Source organism: Diceros bicornis, chromosome 33, assembly GCF_020826845.1.
Source record: "Diceros bicornis minor isolate mBicDic1 chromosome 33, mDicBic1.mat.cur, whole genome shotgun sequence".
Taxonomy (NCBI): Eukaryota; Metazoa; Chordata; class Mammalia; order Perissodactyla; family Rhinocerotidae; genus Diceros; species Diceros bicornis.
Genome location: NC_080772.1, coordinates 22,514,523 through 22,532,149, shown reverse-complemented (window position 1 = coordinate 22,532,149; position 17,627 = coordinate 22,514,523). Strand labels below are relative to the sequence as shown.

The 17,627-nt window shown below is 39.4% G+C and overlaps 1 long non-coding RNA gene across 1 annotated transcript in view; it reads right to left on the bottom strand.

Moving 5' to 3' along the window:
• Positions 1–2,133: 2,133 nt before the first annotated feature.
• LOC131396549 (uncharacterized) overlaps positions 2,134–17,627 on the bottom strand; it is a 63,139-nt gene continuing 47,645 nt past the window's right edge. Inside the window, exons 4-5 of the long non-coding RNA XR_009216582.1 lie at positions 3,381–3,552; positions 2,134–2,276 (exon numbers count right to left, since the gene is read on the bottom strand). This is a non-coding gene — a long non-coding RNA (uncharacterized LOC131396549). The remainder of the gene's footprint in view (positions 2,277–3,380; positions 3,553–17,627) is intronic.

Below are 17,627 nucleotides of genomic sequence, written 5' to 3'. Positions count from 1 at the left end.
TGTGACTACCCTGAAACTTAGCAAGTGAAGCCAACATTTCCTTTGAGAAAGACCCCAAACTCTTCAAATATAGTAAGTCTCAACCTCCCCAAGGAAGTTTGTATTGACGCTAGCTAAACACTTGAGAATTACAAGTTGTGTTTTAGAAGTCTCTAGAATCTTGCCTTTTTTAAAATGACCTTATGAAAACTGAGAATTAGGCAACGGGCGCAAAAAAATGAAAAGAAATGAACTTTGACTGTTCCTTTCTATTTCATTTGTTTGGTTTTCTGAGAAATGCATTTTGTAGCAGAATTTTGGTATATTTGCTGTTGAGAGAAGCTTGTAGAATGATTCCCTCATTAGTGTGCAGGATTTGATTCAACAATTGGCTTTGAAGTCAGAATTTCATTACCTGTGATGGAATTGCATAGGCTATATCGGGATATTTTCTAGGATATCAGAAAAAGGATTATGATTAAAAAGAAACAGAAAGAGAAAGAAGAACAGAGAAAGAGAGCTAGAAAAAAATTAAGAGCCAACTCTGAAAGGAAACAAATCATTTAATTCCTGCTAAAGTGAGGCCCAGTTACCTGTGAGTGATGTGTTTCTCATTAACAGGTGTCTGCAAGGGTGCAGAGGATGTCAAGGAGAGATACATGATGCTTCCCTAAGTCTTTCATGAACTTTCTCCATTCACCTTCTAGAACAACCCCATACTCCTAGTTATCTGACCATTTGCAGCAAGAAGTAGAGAACAAAGGCAATCCAACAACATAGACCATGGTAGGTCTAGATTGCACCTGAGTTAAACCATGCCCTTATGTCAAGAGCAGGCATCCGCCTCCTTTCTTGGAAAAGTCTACAGCTCCCTAACATCTTCCCAGCCAAGGACTCATGCACCCACCTCCTTCCCAGCTGGGGATTTGAAAACAGATCCAAAGTGGAAGAGATTGTAACAAGATTCTAAAACACATTTTGTACTTGTTTTTAACTGGCAATAGTAAGTGTGGATACAATCTTTTTGGGAAGATGGAAGCTTACTGTATTTGGAGAGTTTTTGTTCTTTCTCAAAAACCCTGTTGGGCTCCACTTGCTAGATTGGTAGGAGTGGTCACAGAGGGGATGGGGTAATGGGTAAAAATGGAACCCGATTCAAAGTCTGTGCGCACCATTCCCTGACCCCAACCACAGATATGGGCAACCATGCTCCTACACTCACACACACACACACACACACACACACACTTTGGAGTGCAATAATCCCCCAGGCAAACTATCCCCAACCTGACCTTGAAGGGCAGTGCCCTTCAAGACCGTATACCCCATCACACTACACAGCTGAGCTGAGGAAGCCAGAACTCCTTCCAGCGCCCTCTGTGACCAGAGGTCAGTTAGTATAGAGTTTTGACCCACAGAGCCCAATACTTGAGCTTTCATTCAGATTATAAAAGTCAGTTACCATTCATTCATTCTTTCATTCAGCCCAACACTTGAGCATTTACCATGTCCCAGGCCTTGTTCTAGGAGCTAGGACTATAACTGTAAACAAAACAAAATCCTTGCTCTCACATAGCTTAGATATCTATGTGTATCTTTGCAAGTCAGTATAAATCATTCCATGGAAAAAAGGAGAATATGAATACACTACCAAACCAAAACAAATGAAGTATTTGATGAAACCTGTGTGCATATTCTTGCTCCCTCCCATTCCCGAGTCACATGTGCCTCTGCCCTCTGTCTTTCACGTGAAACACAGTCTTGAGAGCCAATAACTTCAGTAAAAAGGAGTTTCATTCTTAGAGTATTTGTAAACTAAAGTGACCTTTGGGGCTAGAAGTCCTTTTCAAAAAGCAGGCTTTTGTGCAAAGGAGCTCAGAGCAGTTCTGGTCCCACCGCTGAGCCAGAGGCACCAAGGGTGACAAGAGGGAAAGGCAGCATGGAGCTTGGAGGTGTGGAAAACATGGCGGCCATGGATGGGTCTTTCCGTTAATGAGGAGGAGTCTCATGCCTGGGCTGGACAGGCGAGGAGCCATAGTCTCCTGAGAGATGGAAGAAAGGCAAGTCCTGGTAAGATTCAATGGAGAGGAATTTATTGTCTGGAAGCTATGGTTGCTTCTTTTATTTTGCATTTATTCCACAAGGAAGTGGGCGTTGCAGTGCATACTTACAGTTCACTCATTGATCAACGAAAAGTTCTTGAGCACCTACTACGTGTCATGAAGTATTCTAAGCGCTAGGAATGTACATCAGTGAACAAAACAGGCACAAATCCCCGCCGTCATGGAGCCTGCATTCTAGGAAGAAGAAAGAAAATAAAAGCAGCACGAAGCTTGGAGGAGTGGAGAAAATGGCAGTAAAAAACCATAATCTATCAGCAGGTGGTAAGCACAATGGCAAAATAAAAAAGAAGAGGCCAGGGAGAAAGAAGGTTGTCTAAGGTGTACAGCTTTAAAAAGTATAGCCAGTCAAGTGGAACTAAGCTAGAAATCATGAAAATAATTTTAAAATACCCAACGGTTTGGAAGGTAATATTACGCTCTTAAATAATCCAAGGGTCCAATAAGAAATGACAGTTGAATCCAGAAATTATTTTGAACTGTTCCACGTGCTGGTTGTTTCCAGACCCATTTCCTCCACCCAGACCTGCCATCTCAACATTTGCCGTTCCAGATGTTCCTCTGGGCAGACTGCTGCCTTCTCAGAGAGGGCACCTCCACGTGTCATCAGGCCACAGCGACCTCTCTTCTGCTTTATTCTTCAACACCATTTTATCCACTTCCCAGGATCTCACTTTGTCCAGTTTTGTTTTCTAGAATACTCTCTTTGTTTTTGTGGAGAGAGTCTCTAACAGGCTGCCCCCACATTTGTAGGATCCAGGGGAAGAATTCACTTGTAAACCCACACACTATGTGTCTAAACACTTTAAAGTTGTAAATCAAGCTAATTAAATAAATGTATTAAATAAAATATGCTCTAAACTCCTAGCTTGACTTATATACTTCCATGACACCCTTAAAGGCCAGGCTTGCATTTAGAATTCTCTATTTCCTTGGCATTCTACACCTGGATGAGTGGTAGAGGGAAAGCCATCTCCAGGCCCTTGGCGCTCAGCATGCCCACTTCTCTTTCCACTCCTACCCCTGACCTGGACCCAGCACACCCCATTTACTTCCCATCCTTGGCTCTCTCCTGCACCTAGCCCACTCTCTTCTCTTCCCATGGCTGCCCTACCTCCCTCTGCCCCATGCTCCCCACCCCTGTATCTTTCCAACCCACATGTCCAATCTCCATCTACACCCCTGAAAACAGCCTCCTCTTGGTCAGACCTCAGATCTAGAGTTGCACCTACTTACAACACAATCCGTATATGGGACAACAAACCTAACGCAGAGGCTCACCTATTCCCTGTGCCAAGAGCACAGACTCTGGGTGGGAATCTCTTTGGCCAAATGGACTCTGTACCATGGAGAGGCCTGTGGCCAGCAGTGGGTCTGAGTGAGGCCCAGGGGAAGGGCTCCTCTTGTCTCTGGAAAGAGCAGAGACCCAATGTGCACAATCCACCGTCTTGAGCTGAAAGGTGATATTGTTATTATTGGTACTGTGTAGTCATCATCATTAGGAAATGCAGCATCTATACTGTACTCAGGCATTCTTTGATTATTTCCCTGTCATTGAAGTGGTACTCTTTAAACCACAGAAACCAAATATCCACCATGTACCATGCTATATTTTTGTAGTGTGGTGCCTCTGAAAACATTGTTAACAACACACTCTCAAAGAGGTTTATTTTGGCTTTATTTAACCTATCCTATAACCTAATTAATTATGGAATATGATTTGTTATCTATTACCGCTTAAAACAAGATATTGTTTCCACTATAAACAAGTAAAAAAGAAAGAAACAAATTATTGCTAACTTCTTAGGAAGGAACTCCCAGTTTACTTCAAATGTGTGTGAAGCAAATGGTGCTTGAAAGTTACTGAAAAATGTATCAAAGCAAGTAACAATTAACCAGAAGTTCGCTACATTGAGAAAGAAATTATATGGAATAAGAAGGAAAAGTTCCCCACTCACTCTCCAGTTCCACTCCTGTGAGATACCACTGTCTGGAGTTTTGTATCCTTCCCAAAAGTTTTCTCTGCTTGTGCAGATGCATTTATACTATAAGCAGATTCCTTTTTTTTTTGGAGGAGGAGAGAGTACCAAAACTTGGATTATATTCATCTGCAATTTGCTTTTTTCCCATTTTTGCCCATATACTGTGGACATCTTTTCAGGTCAGTATATATAGAGCTACCATATTTTTCTTATTAGATGCTTAGTATTCCACTAATGGATGTCCCCCAAAATGATCATTTCCATTATTTTTTTTTAAGGGCTTTTTTCCCCCCCAAAGCCCCAATAGATAGTTGTACGTCATAGCTGCACATCCTTCTAGTTGCTGTATGTGGGACGCAGCCTCAGCATGGCCGGAGAAGTGGTGCATCGGTGCGTGCCCGGGATCCAAACCCAGGCCACCAGCAGCAGAGCGCGCGCACTTAACCGCCAAGCCGCGGGGCCGACCCTCCATTATTTATATTCCTAGAAATAATACTGCAATGTGTGTGTGTGTATGTCTGCATGTATGTGCATCTATATGTATATATATTCATGCATCTTTATGTATTTGCAGAATAGAGTCCAAGAAATGGGATTGCTAATTCATATAGTATACGATTATCCTTCTAAAATGCTGTGATATTTTATACAACCATCAATAGTGTGCCCTTTTCTCCCTTGCCTTCATCAGAAATACATCATATGCATCTTTTGAATATTTGCCAATCTGATAGGCAAAAAACTTATTTTTTTCTAATTTGCATTTCTTCATTTCTTAAATTATTAGTTTAATTAGTACATGTTTTAGGTCCTTTGTAATTCTTCTTAGTGAATTGCTTGTTTATATCCCTTGTTCATTTTTATTGTCTTCTCATTCTCTTATCGATTTGTAGGAGTTCATTATATTTTAGGGCTATTAATCTTTGCCTAGAATATTTGTTATAAATATTATCTCCCATTCAGTTACCGATTCTTGTACTTTGTTTCTAGTTTTTTTGTTTGTTTTTTTTTTTTTTGCTGGAGAAAAGATTTTAAATTTTTGAGTCAAATCTGTCCATCATTTCTATGTGGCTTCTGAGTCGCATGTCTTACTTAGAAAGTTCTGTCCCAGCTCCCAAATATATTTTCCTTTATTTTCTCTCCTTTCAATGTATACTTATTTGTTTTTAAAATTATACAAATAATACACAAATTTGTACTCAAATAATTCAAATAACACAGATGAATAAAAGTTATTTTCACTCTTTACTGTTCCCAATCTCACTTCTCTCCCTGAAGATAATTACCGTTGACATGGAAGACATCTTCATCTTATCACATTGGTTCGTATTTTATCTCATTTCCAAAAGGATTCAAGACTGTTTTTCAAAGATATAAACAACATAGAGAGATAAAATATATTCCAAATTTCGTAGGAGCCAGCATTATAGAGATGGAAATATCTGGGTTCATAAAGTAAAAATAAATCATATGCTCATGAAAACCATGATTTCTGATTCCAGAATCTGAGAATAACGTCTTGCTGGGAGGACATGGCAACGCAATGAACAAGATCCTCATGGTATTCACAGTCAGTAGTTCCCTTCAGCTTTTCTTACAACAGCATTCAAGGTCAATGGCATCATGCCATTTAATCAATTTAATATGGGCCAATATGAAGCTCTACCCCATTGGCACCTCTCTGATGGGCTAAATTTTGGGTGATGGGATTTATGACACAACATTAATTTCACGAAGACAGGAATCAAGGAAAGGAGCAAAAGGAAAAGCACTACAATCTTTCCCTTTCATAAAAAGTGAGTCAAAGTAATTGTTTTTATTGTAATTTTGATAATTAGACGGACTTGTGAGAACGATTGTGAATTGCTGTATAGTAACCATTAGTAAAATTAAAAACAGGCTCCCTACCCTCCAAATTATTGCGAAAGGCAAGAAGAAACAAAGTCCTGTTTATATTAAAAACAGAAGTGATTAAAAAAGGACAGCAAGGAAACCAAAAACAAAACCACAAAATAACATGACAGTGATCATAACAATTATGACAATTAAAAACTCTTATTAAAAGACATGGTTTGTGGGAGAGTGTATATTGGTACAAGCACTTTGTAAAACTGCCTGTGTCTTCTAAAGCTATAAATTGCATATTCTGTGACCCAGCAATTCCACCCCAAGGAACATTCCCAACCAAAATTCATGTATAAGTTCACCAAAATACATGCACGAGAGTGCTCATAGCAGCACTGTTTGAGATAGCCCTAAACTAGACAATATCCAAAAGATCATCAACGATAAAATGGAAAAATAAATTGTGGTATATTCATATAATGGGCTATTATTTAGCAATAAGAATGAACTAACTACAGCTGCACCCACCTATATGGATGACTCTCACAAACATAATGTTGAGCAAGAGAGTCCAGACACGAAGCTGCACACACTATATGAGTCCATTCATATAAAATTCAAAACCATGTGAAACTAATCTGTGCTGTTACAAGTGGTTACCCTTGACGAGGCTAATGACTAGAAGGAGACAAAAGGAGTTTCTGGATGTTCTTGATCTGAAGACTGTTTCCACAGCTTTTTTCACTTTGTGAAAATTCATTGGGCTATTGGGCTATACACTTACAATTTGTGCACTTTTCTGAACGTATATTCTTTTTCAATAGAAATTTTATAAACAACAAGACATTTTAAAAACAACATTCAGTGACTTGCTATGTACAAGAGAACACAACTAGCACAAAATGAAAGAAAAAAACACTAAAAATAAAAGAATTAGAAAAGATCAGCTGCCGTTCATTGAGCACTTGTTATGTGCCAGTGTACTATTTTAAGCACTTTCCTTATACTATTTTATTTACTTTTCCAACAACTCACACTTATACAATAGGATAAAGATGGTTATTTATATTTCTAATAAATATTATCAATAGAGAACCATAATAGTATTGAACATTTATTCATCAAATAATATAGTACCAAAAATACAAAAAGCAAAAACTTTAGAGATAAAAATAAGGAGTTATGGAAATATAGCTGCCATGTAATATAATAACCATGCCTTCACAAAATCTGTACCAAATCAATTAGGCAAAAATAGGAAAAATTTAAAAAATTTCAGCCATACACTTTCTTTATATGTGTCCAAAGAACACTTTTATGAAAAATAATCATATATTAGTGCAAAGAAAATCTAAAAAAAAAAAAAAAAAAACAGCAGTAATTGAAAGGATCACATTCTCTGATTAGATATAATAAAATTAGAAGCTCATAAAACACATTTAATTTACAATAACACTAATGAAAACACTTGGAAAAAAATTTTAAACCTCATATCCTAAAAATAAGAGTCCATAAAGCTGTACTTAGAGCTGAACACATGGCCTTAAAAGCTTTTATTATCAAAAAGAGAAAATAATAAAATGACCACTTATGAAATTAATATATAAAAATCCTTTAAACCACCATTAAACAGTTAAAACTGAAACAGAGAAAAGATTCCATTCACAATAGCAAAACAATAAAAATAGAAGCATATACATAACAAGAAATGTGCAGGGACTGTGCCAAAAAAATTATAAAACCGTATAGGAGGACATTTAAAAAAATGTGAATACATTGAGAGACACACCATGCTTCTAAACGTGAAGACTAAAAACTGTAAAGATTCTCCCCAAATTAATTCCTAGGTTTAATGTAATTCTGAACACATTGCCAATTAAAATTTTTAAATTGATAAAGTAATTCAAACATTTATCTTGGAGTATAAACAACTGAGACTATTTAAGAAAATTAGAAAATTAAGTGTAATGAGGAAAAAAAAGATCAGCAATTAAACATATCAGACACTTCCACTTCTGGTAATGGAAGATAATGGTAGACTAAATACCTCAGATAAATACTCTCTCTGAGAGCAACTAGAAAATCTGGACAAAATATAAGGATTGTCTGCTTAGAAACAAAGGGAGAACTAAAAAGAGAGTGAAGACTTCCTGGGCCACGATACAGGGAAGTACAGAGGCCAGGTAGGTGAACCAATGGTAGTGTTTGCCCATTCCAGAGGAGCTGCTGAGGCACTGGAAGGATGATCTGTACTGCTGACAGCCTCTTGGGGCTGAGGAAACAGGGGCTGGAATTCAGGGTTCACTAAAAGTGTAGGCCCTAGTAAACCCCCCACTTTGAGTTGGGACCCTAAAGAGCTACCTCCAAGGAAAATTAATGAGTGAAATACATAGGCCCTAGCTGAGAACTACACTTTACTTTCTAATCATCTCAGTTCCGCAATTTGATTAGTGCTAGCACCCCCAAGCATGAGAAATGTACATCCTCTCAGAAGGAAGATATCATCACTCAAACTCTTTCAGTTATTTTCACTAAGAGTTTTACAAGTGAAATATCTAGCACATAGTAAAAAATAACCATGCACATGAGGAGATGGGACGTGAACACACACCAGCAAAGACAAAGGGCAATGTGAAGAGTTTCAGGTATGAGTTTTCAGACAAACTGTAAAATAACCATGTACACTATCTACAAGGAGATAAAAGATAAGATTGAGAATTTTGGCAGAGAACTGGAAAACTTTTTTTTTAAATGGAACTGAAAAGCTCTATAACTGAAATTAAGGATTCAATGGAATGAGTTTAAAAGCAGATTAAAAACAACTGAAGAGAGATTTAGTGTCCTGGAAGATTGATTAGAAGAAAAGTCCAGAATGAAGTGTAGAGAGACAAAAAGCTTGAAAATACAGATAAGAAGGAAAGAGACACAGAGAATTCAGCAAGGACTAATATACGTGTAATTAGAGTCCCAAAAGGAGAGAATAGGGAGAAGGGGCACAGAAACAATATTTGAAAAGAAAATAGCTGGAAACTATCTAACACAAATGAAAGATTCAAGGACCTCTAAAAGGTTCAAACAGGATTCAAAAAGAAAAAAAGAAAAAGAAATCTGTATCTAGGCACATTAAGACAAAAAATAAAATAAAATAAAACCTAAAAACAAGAAACAGAGATTGTCTTAAAATCAGGCAGAAAAAAAGACAATTAAGTTCAAAGGAGCTACATTAAACTGACAGTTGATTTCCCAACTGAAACCATGGAAGCCAAAAGACAATGGAATAATATATTTTTTTTTTAATGTGTACATCATTATATTTCAATTTCTATGTGGATTACATCATGTTCACCACCCAAAGACTAATTATAATCCATCACCATACACATGTGCCCAGTTACCCCTTTTGCCCTCCTCCCTGCCCCCTTCCCCTCTGGTAACCACCAGTCCAATCTCTGTCTCTATGTGATTGTTTGTTGTTGTTTTCATCTTGGTATTTAACTTTCTCCCTCTGACTTATTTCACTTTGCATAATACTCTCCAGTTCCATCCATGTTGTCACAAATGGCCAGATTTCATGGTTGTTTTATGGCTGAGTAGTATTCCGTTGTGTATATATACGACATCTTCTTTATCCATTCGTCCCTTGATGGGCACCTAGGTTGCTTCCAAGTCTTGGCTATTGTGAATAATGCTTCAGTGAACACAGGGGTGCATGTATCTTTACACATTTGTGTTTTCAGTTTCTTTGGATAAATACCCAGCAGTGGAATAGCTGGGTTGTATAGTAGTTCTATTCTTAATTTTTTGAGGAATCTCCATACTGTTTTCCATAGTGGCTGCACCAGTTTGCACTCCCACCAGCAGTGTAGGAGAGTTTCCTTTTCTCCACATCCTCTCCAACACTTATTGTTTCCTGTCTTGTTAATTATAGCCATTCTGATGGGAGCGAGGTGATATCTCATTGTAGTTTTGATTTGCATTTCCTTGATAATTAGTGATGTTGAACATCTTTTCATGTGCCTGTTGGCCATCTGTATATCTTCTTTGGAGAAATGTCCATTCAGATTTTTTGCCCATTTTTAAATTGGGTTCTTAGTTTTTTTGTTGTGGAGATATATGAGTTCTTTATATATTTTGGATATTAACCCCTTATCAGATATATGGTTTGCAAATATCTTCTCTCCATTGTTAGGTTGTCTTTTTGTTTTGTTGATGGTTTCCTGCTCTGTGCAGAAGGTTTTCAGTTTGATGTAGTCCCATTTGTTTATCTTTTTTATTGTTTCCCTTTTTTATGGAATAATATCTTTAAGGTACTGAAAAACAAATGAACAAAATCTTCCAAGCTGGAATTCCATATCCAGCAAAAATATCCTCCAAGAACAAAGATGAAATGAAGAAATTCTTAACAAATAAAACTAGAAATTTTTTTCACTTAGAGGACCCTATCTAAAGAAAATCCTGAAAGTTGTTTTTGGACAGAAAGAAGATAAAAGATTGGAGATGCAGACAGGGATAAAGAGCAAGGGATATGGTAGCTGTGTGAGTAAATCCAAGTGAATATTGACGATATAAAACAATTATAGTATCTTTGGAGTTTAAAATACAGAGAGAATTGAGGTGCATGATAACGATGGCATAAAAGTAAAGTGAGAGAGTAAATGGAAATAAAGCATTCTTAGGTTCTTGCATTGCCTGAAAAGGGGTAGAGGTACCAATTCATTGTCAAAAAGACATACTGTAGGGGCCGGCCAGGTGGCATAGTGGTTAAGTTTGCATGCTCTGTTCTGGTGGCCTGGGGTTTGTGGGTTCGGATCCCGGGCACGGACCTACACATTTCTCATCAAGCCATGCTGTAGCAGCAAACCACATATAAAACAGAGGAAGATTGCGGGGCTGGCCCTGTGGTGTACCAGTTAAACGCACATGCTCAGCTGCTGGCGGCCCGGGTTTGGATCCCGGGCGCGCACCACCACACTGCTTGTCAGGCCGTGCGGTGGTGGCGTCCCACATAAAGGCACAGATGTTAGCTCAGGGCCAGTCTTCCTCAGCAAAAAGAGGAGGATTGGCGTGGATGTTAGCTCAGGGCTGATCTTCCTCACAAAAAAAAAATAGAGGAAGATTGGCACAGATGTTAGCTCAGAGACAATCTTCCTCAAGCAAAAAGAGAAAGACTGGCCCAAGATTGGCAACATATGTTAGCTCAGGGCCAATTTTCCTCACCAGAAAAAAAAAAAAAAAAGGCATGATGTAGTATTTTCTCATCAGAAATCTACATTAAAAATAAAGATCAAGATAGCATTAAACATCACTTGGTATTTACAGTAGACACCTGAGGCTCCATCATTTTCCACAATAAACCCAGAAATACATGTAGTGGAATATGTGATATTCCATTAGTGGAATATGTGATAAATAGAGTTTTACAAGACCAGGGAATCTATTTATTACATAAGTTGGTGAGACTTTGGAAATACACGTTAAATAGTATAGATAGCATAGCCTATGTAATCTTCAACTGATAAATAATTTTAAAATACTAAAGTGGGTGCAATATTTTATCGCTGAATTTGGACACATTTAAAAAGCTCTAGCAGGCGGGCCCCGTGGCTTAGCGGTTAAGTGCGTGCACTCTGCTACTGGCAGCCCGGGTTTGGATCCCGGGCATGCACTGACGCACCGCTTCTCCAGCCATGCTGAGGCCGCGTCCCACAAACAGTAACTAGAAGGATGTGCAACTGTGACATACAACTATCTACTGGGGCTTTGGGGGGAAAAAAAAAGAAGGTGGATTAGCAATAGATGTTAGTTTAGAGCCAGTCTTTCTCAGCAAAAAGAGGAGGATTAGCATGGATGTTAACTCAGGGCTGATCTTCCTCACAAAAAAAATAAATAAATAGAAAGCTCTAGGTATTCAACCTTTGCCGTAAACAATTTTGCTTGATATATGCATGATTAGAATCTGCACTTCAGAAATGCTTCTCAAAGCTAACCTTCATAAAGCCTCCTACCACCATTAGGGTTACTTAGAAAAAGGACTATACATTTACCATTGTTTGGATTCAGTTTACTCACTAGAATCATTCTTTTCAGCCATTTTCCAGTATGAAATAAGGGTGAGCCTATTATGTGGGAAATGTTCTGAATCCTTCGGAGAGGGGGTCAGACACGCTTGTATCATGCACCATGGCCTGAGGCTGGAGGTCAAGCTATGGAATTTTCTGTAGTTGGATTATCTCACTGATCACTAGTGCTATGGTTGTTGTTAATGCCAGTGAGTTGATTCCAAGTCCTAGCAATCCTGTGGACAGCAGAGTGGAACCCTGCCCAGTCTTTTTGCGCCCTCCTCTCACCTTTCAGTGCTGTAACAGACAATGCTCTGCCGCTATTCATAGGGTTTTCATGGCCAATCTTTTTCAAAAGTGGGTGGCTGAGTCCTTCTTCCTAATCTGTCTAGTCTGGAAGCTCTGCTGAAACCTGTCCACCATGTGACCCTGCTGTGTTTGAAATAGCGGTGGCATAGCTTTCAGCATCACGGCAACATGCAGCTGCCACGCATGACAACCCGCAAACAGTGGTGTGGTTCCCTGACCGGGAAACGAACCTGGACCACAGCAGTGAGAGCACCAAATCTTAACCACTAGACCACCAGGGCTTGCGGTGCTGTTGTTGGAAACTGTAAAAAAAAGAAAAAAAGAAAAAAGCATGCTGTAATCATTATGGTAACCACTAAAAGAAAAGTTTAAAAGTGTACGGTTCTCAATCTAACGGAGGGGAGAAATGGAATAATGAAAAATCTTATCAATCTAAAGAAAGACAAGAAAGGAAAGCAATATTGATCAGGAAAAAGAAAGAAATGCACTTAATGAGAACCTATATTTAAACACCAAAATATCACTAATCGATTAAATGTAAATGAACAAAATGCTATAATTAAAGACAAACATTGTCAGACTGAATATATGAGCATATTTTTTTCTTCATATAATTTGATACTGTTATAAAGTATGGATAGATAGACATACACACAGACACACATATGCTCAACCTTCTATGTTTACAACACAAGGATACACAAAGGTTAAAGTAAAAAGATGGGAAAAGCCAAAAATTAGTTCTTTGAAAATACTTAGAAAATTGATAAATCCCTAGTGAGACTGATTTTAATAATAGAGAAGGCACAAATTATCAATGTCAAGGATGGAAAAGGAAACATCGCTACAGATCTTTCATAGATTAAAAAGATAATAGAATGATATTAAGAATAATTTTATGTCAATTCATTTGAAAATTTGGATGATATGGACACATTCTTATAACAATAAACCTTACAAAATAGAGCACAGAAACAGACCCTCACATCTACAGACTTTCGATTTATGACAAAGGTGAGACACAGCGGGAAAGGAGGGTCTTTTCAATAAATAGTTCTGGGACAATTTCCAAACAGGGAAAAATAAATAAACTTGAACACTGAATTACACCAAATTTCCAGAATGTTTGTAGATTTAAATGTGAAAGGCAACCAAATAAATCTAGAAGAGAATATAGATTAACCTCATAACCTCAGGGAAGAAGATTTCTTAAATAGGACTCAAAACCATAGACTCTTAACCACTGAGGAAATTATTGATAAATTAGATTTCACTAAAATTAAGAACTTCTATTCATCAAAAAGGCAATAGAATAACAGGACAAGCAACAGAATGGGAGAAATTATTTGCAACACATTTAACTCACAAATAGTCACATAAAAAATTCATAGAAATCAATACAAAACTACGAACAACCCAGTAGCAAAATGGGCAAGACACTTCACAAAAGCGTTATCCAAATGGCCAATAAATATATATAAAAATGCTTTGCCTCCTTAATCGTCAGAGAAACGCAAATTAAAATCGCACTGTTATACAATTACAATCTCACCAGAATGGCTAAAATGAGAACTGATAATACAAATGTAAGAAAGGATGCTAGCAACTGGAACTTTCGTACACTGCAGGTGGGATTATAAATTGGTACAACCACTGGGGAACAGTTTAGCATTATCTATTAAAGCTGAAGGAGTGCATGCCTCATGCCTCAGCAATTCCACTCAAATAGAAAGGGGTGCAGGGAAGAGAGGTGCAAGAATGTTCATAGTAGCGTTAGCAAAAAGCTGGAAACAAATGCCCATCACCAGTACCATGGAGAAATGAATTGTGGGATATTCATACTATAAAGTGCTATACCGCAATGAAAATAAATATACTACTGCTACACTCAACAAAAAGAGAAACCGCGTAAACACAACGTTGAGCAAAGAAGCCAGACACAAAAGAAGACATAACGTATGATTAAATTTATAGTCTAAAGCAAGAAAGAGGCAAGGATTTGGAGGGTACGTGCAAGGGAGTGATTCCAATATTTGACCAAGGAAGTTAATTTGGGTAAGAAGAGAAGAGAGGACATGAGGGGAGGGAGGGGCAGTGAAAAGGCTGGGTAGGGTTACTGGAAAAAGTGAGCTGGAGGGACAGGAGGTCTTGCTCAGAGAGGGGGTGCCTGGACTTGAGATTGTGGACGGGTTGCAGTGATTGCTCACGAGGTCTAGAAAATGCCCACTGAGGTAAGGGACTGAAGTACAGGCCTGAGGTAGGGGAGACGATAAGGGGAGTTCCAGGCACTGAGAGGCCTGGGTGTTGAAGCGATCATCAGTGTGTATGTTAAAATCACCAGGAATTAAGGCAGAAGTGGTGCTGGAGAGACTTACAGTGAGCTAGAAATTACAAATATCAACACACGAAGGGAGTGACCCTAGGGTCAGTTGATGATGCACCAACAGGTGTTGTAGATAGTGGATAATATAGTCTGGTGACCCGAGATTAAAGCTGGGTGAATTTAGGGAGGATGGCGGGGAATGGGCTGGAAGCATCAATGAGGAGGAAGGAGGGCTCCTCCAGGCTCCGTGGTCCTGGAGTGTAGGGGTTGGGAAGAGGACCACAGGGGAAGCAGTGACCTCAGGGGAGATCCATGTGTTGTTTAGAGCAAGAAGCTGAGGAGAACATTCAGAAAGGAGGTAGAGGGTGTAGGGGGTTTTGCGAATGCCTGAGGGCTGGATATAAGGGTGTCAGGGGTTGGGGAGGGATGGAAAAAGTGGACAGAACAAGGGAAGTGTGATGCCCTGTGGAGGTTAGGAGGGCAGGAGAGGAGGAGTGACCTGCGATGACTGAACACAGCTAAACGCATAATGAGATGAGTCCTAATAGCCTCCAAAGGGGTATTGCTGGGGGGGCTGCCATGGTTTTTTATTAGTAGTCAAATTATCCCCTGTTTATTTTGTTGGTTTTCTTTTATTTATTTATTTTTAATTTAATTTATTTATTTATTTTTCGTGAGGAAGATCAGCCCTGAGCTAACATCCATGCCAATCCTCCTCTTTTTGCTGAGGAAGACTGGCCCTGGGCTAACATCTGTGCCCATCTTCCTCCACTTTATATGGGACGCCGCCACAGCATGGCCGGAGGAGCGGTGCGTCAGTGCGTGCCCAGGATCCGAACCCTGGCCGCCAGCAGCGGAGCGCGCGCACTTAACAGCTGCGCCGCGGGGCCGGGCGCAGTTTGTTGGTTTCCTTAATGTTAGTTTTCTTCATGCACTTTGGAATTTTGTTTGCAGCCTTTGTTTTGCTCATTTTCTTTTGTTTTGTTGTGGGACTTGTGTGTGTGTGTGTGTTGGGGGCAGGGGTTGCTTTGTTATTTCTTGCTGAACTTACTCCCCTATGGCAGTTTTGTGTTGCCGGCATTGAGGTTCCTAGGACCCTGTAGTCTAGAACCGGGTGTTTTCCTGGTTGCCGAGTCTCGGTTCAACAGAGAGAAGGGGAGAGCGTAGCGGCACCTGGCAGCTTAGAGTTGGCTCTGACCTTGCTGCCCTCGGCTGCATCCTGCCGGTGCGAATGGGCTCCTTCACACCAGCTGGAGCCCCATGCAGTGGAGCAGCTTTTTCAGACTCCTTCCACACTTGAGGAAGCCCATCTCTGTCCCAGGCTCATCCAGCGGGGCTGGTTCTGACTCTCAGCCATGAGGACGGAAAGCTACAAGGCTTCCTGGGGAATGCAGTTGCAGCACTACCATACTCCTTACACTGCCTGGAACAAATTTCAGCTGGATCAAAGACTTAAATGTAAAAAAATCTAATTTTTAAAAAATAATCAGAGTTGGAGAAGGTCTTTATAAGAAGATTTTTTTTTTTAATCAAAAGATAAATGATGGGCTGGCCCGGTGGCATAGCGGTTAAGTTCGAGCACTCTGCTTCAGTGGCCTGGGGTTCCCAGGTTCAGATCCCGGGCAAGGACTGATGCGCTGCTTATCCAGCCATGCTGTGGCGGTGTCCCATATAAAGTAGAGGAAGATGGGCACAGATGTTAGCCCAGGGCCAATCTTCCTCAGCAAAAAAAGAGGAGGATTGGCAACAGATGTTGGCTCAGGGCTAATATTCCTCAAAAAAAAAAAAAAAGATAAATGATCATGGAGGCCAGCCCCATGGCCTAGTGGTTAAGTTTGGCGTGCTTCACTTTGGCAGTCCAGGTTCAGATCCCGGGTGCAGACCTACACCACTTGTCAGCCATGCTGTGGCGGTGACCCACGTACAAAATAGAGGAAGATTGGCACAGATGTTAGCTCAGGGCAAATCTTCCTCAGAAAAAAAAAAGATAAATGATTGTCTAGTGAATTAAAAGCTCTTACAAATCAATTTTTTATTGAGATATAATTGACATATAACATTAGTTCAGGAGTACAATGTAACAATTCAATATTTGTATATATTGCTAAATGATCACAAAAAGGCTAGTTAACATCCATCATCACACATAGTTACAAATTTTTTTCTTGTGATGAGAACTTTAAAGATCTACTGTCTAAGCAACTTTCATATATACAATACAGTATTATTATCTGTAGTCACCATGCTGTACAGTATATCCCCAGGACTTATTTATTTTACAACCAAAAGTTTGTACCTTTTGACCCCCTTCACTCATTTCACCCACTCCCACCCCCTTCCTCTGGCAACCACCAATCTGTTCTCTTTATCTATGAGTTTGGTTGGTTTTTCGATTCCACATATAACTGAGATCATATGGTATTTGTCTTTTTCTATTTGACTTATTTCACTTAGTGCAATGCCCTCAAGGTCCATCCATGTTGTCACAAATGGCAAGATTTCTGTTGTTTTTATGGCTGAATAATATTCCATTGTGTATGTACATACCACATCTTCTTTATCCATTCATCCATGGATGGACACTCAGGTTGCTTCCATGTCTTGGCTATTGTAAATAATGCTGCAACGAACATGGGGGTGCATATATCTTTACGAGTTAGTGTTTTCATTTCCTTATAAATCAATTTATTTTTTTTTGGTGAGGAAGATCGACCCTGAGGTAACATCTGTTGCCAAGCCTCCTCTTTTTGCTGAGGAATGTTGGCCCTGGGCTAACATCTGTGCCCATCTTCCTCCACTTTATATGGGACGCCGCCACAGCATGGCTTGCCAAGCGGTGCTTCAGTGCGCGAACCGGCGAACCCTGGGCCGCCACAGCAGAGCACGCGCACTTAACCGCTTGTGCCACCAGGCTGGCCGCTAAATCAATTTTTAAATGACCAACACCCAATAGAAAAATCAACAATAAATATAGGCAGTTCACAGAAAAAAATACAAATATATATTTTCA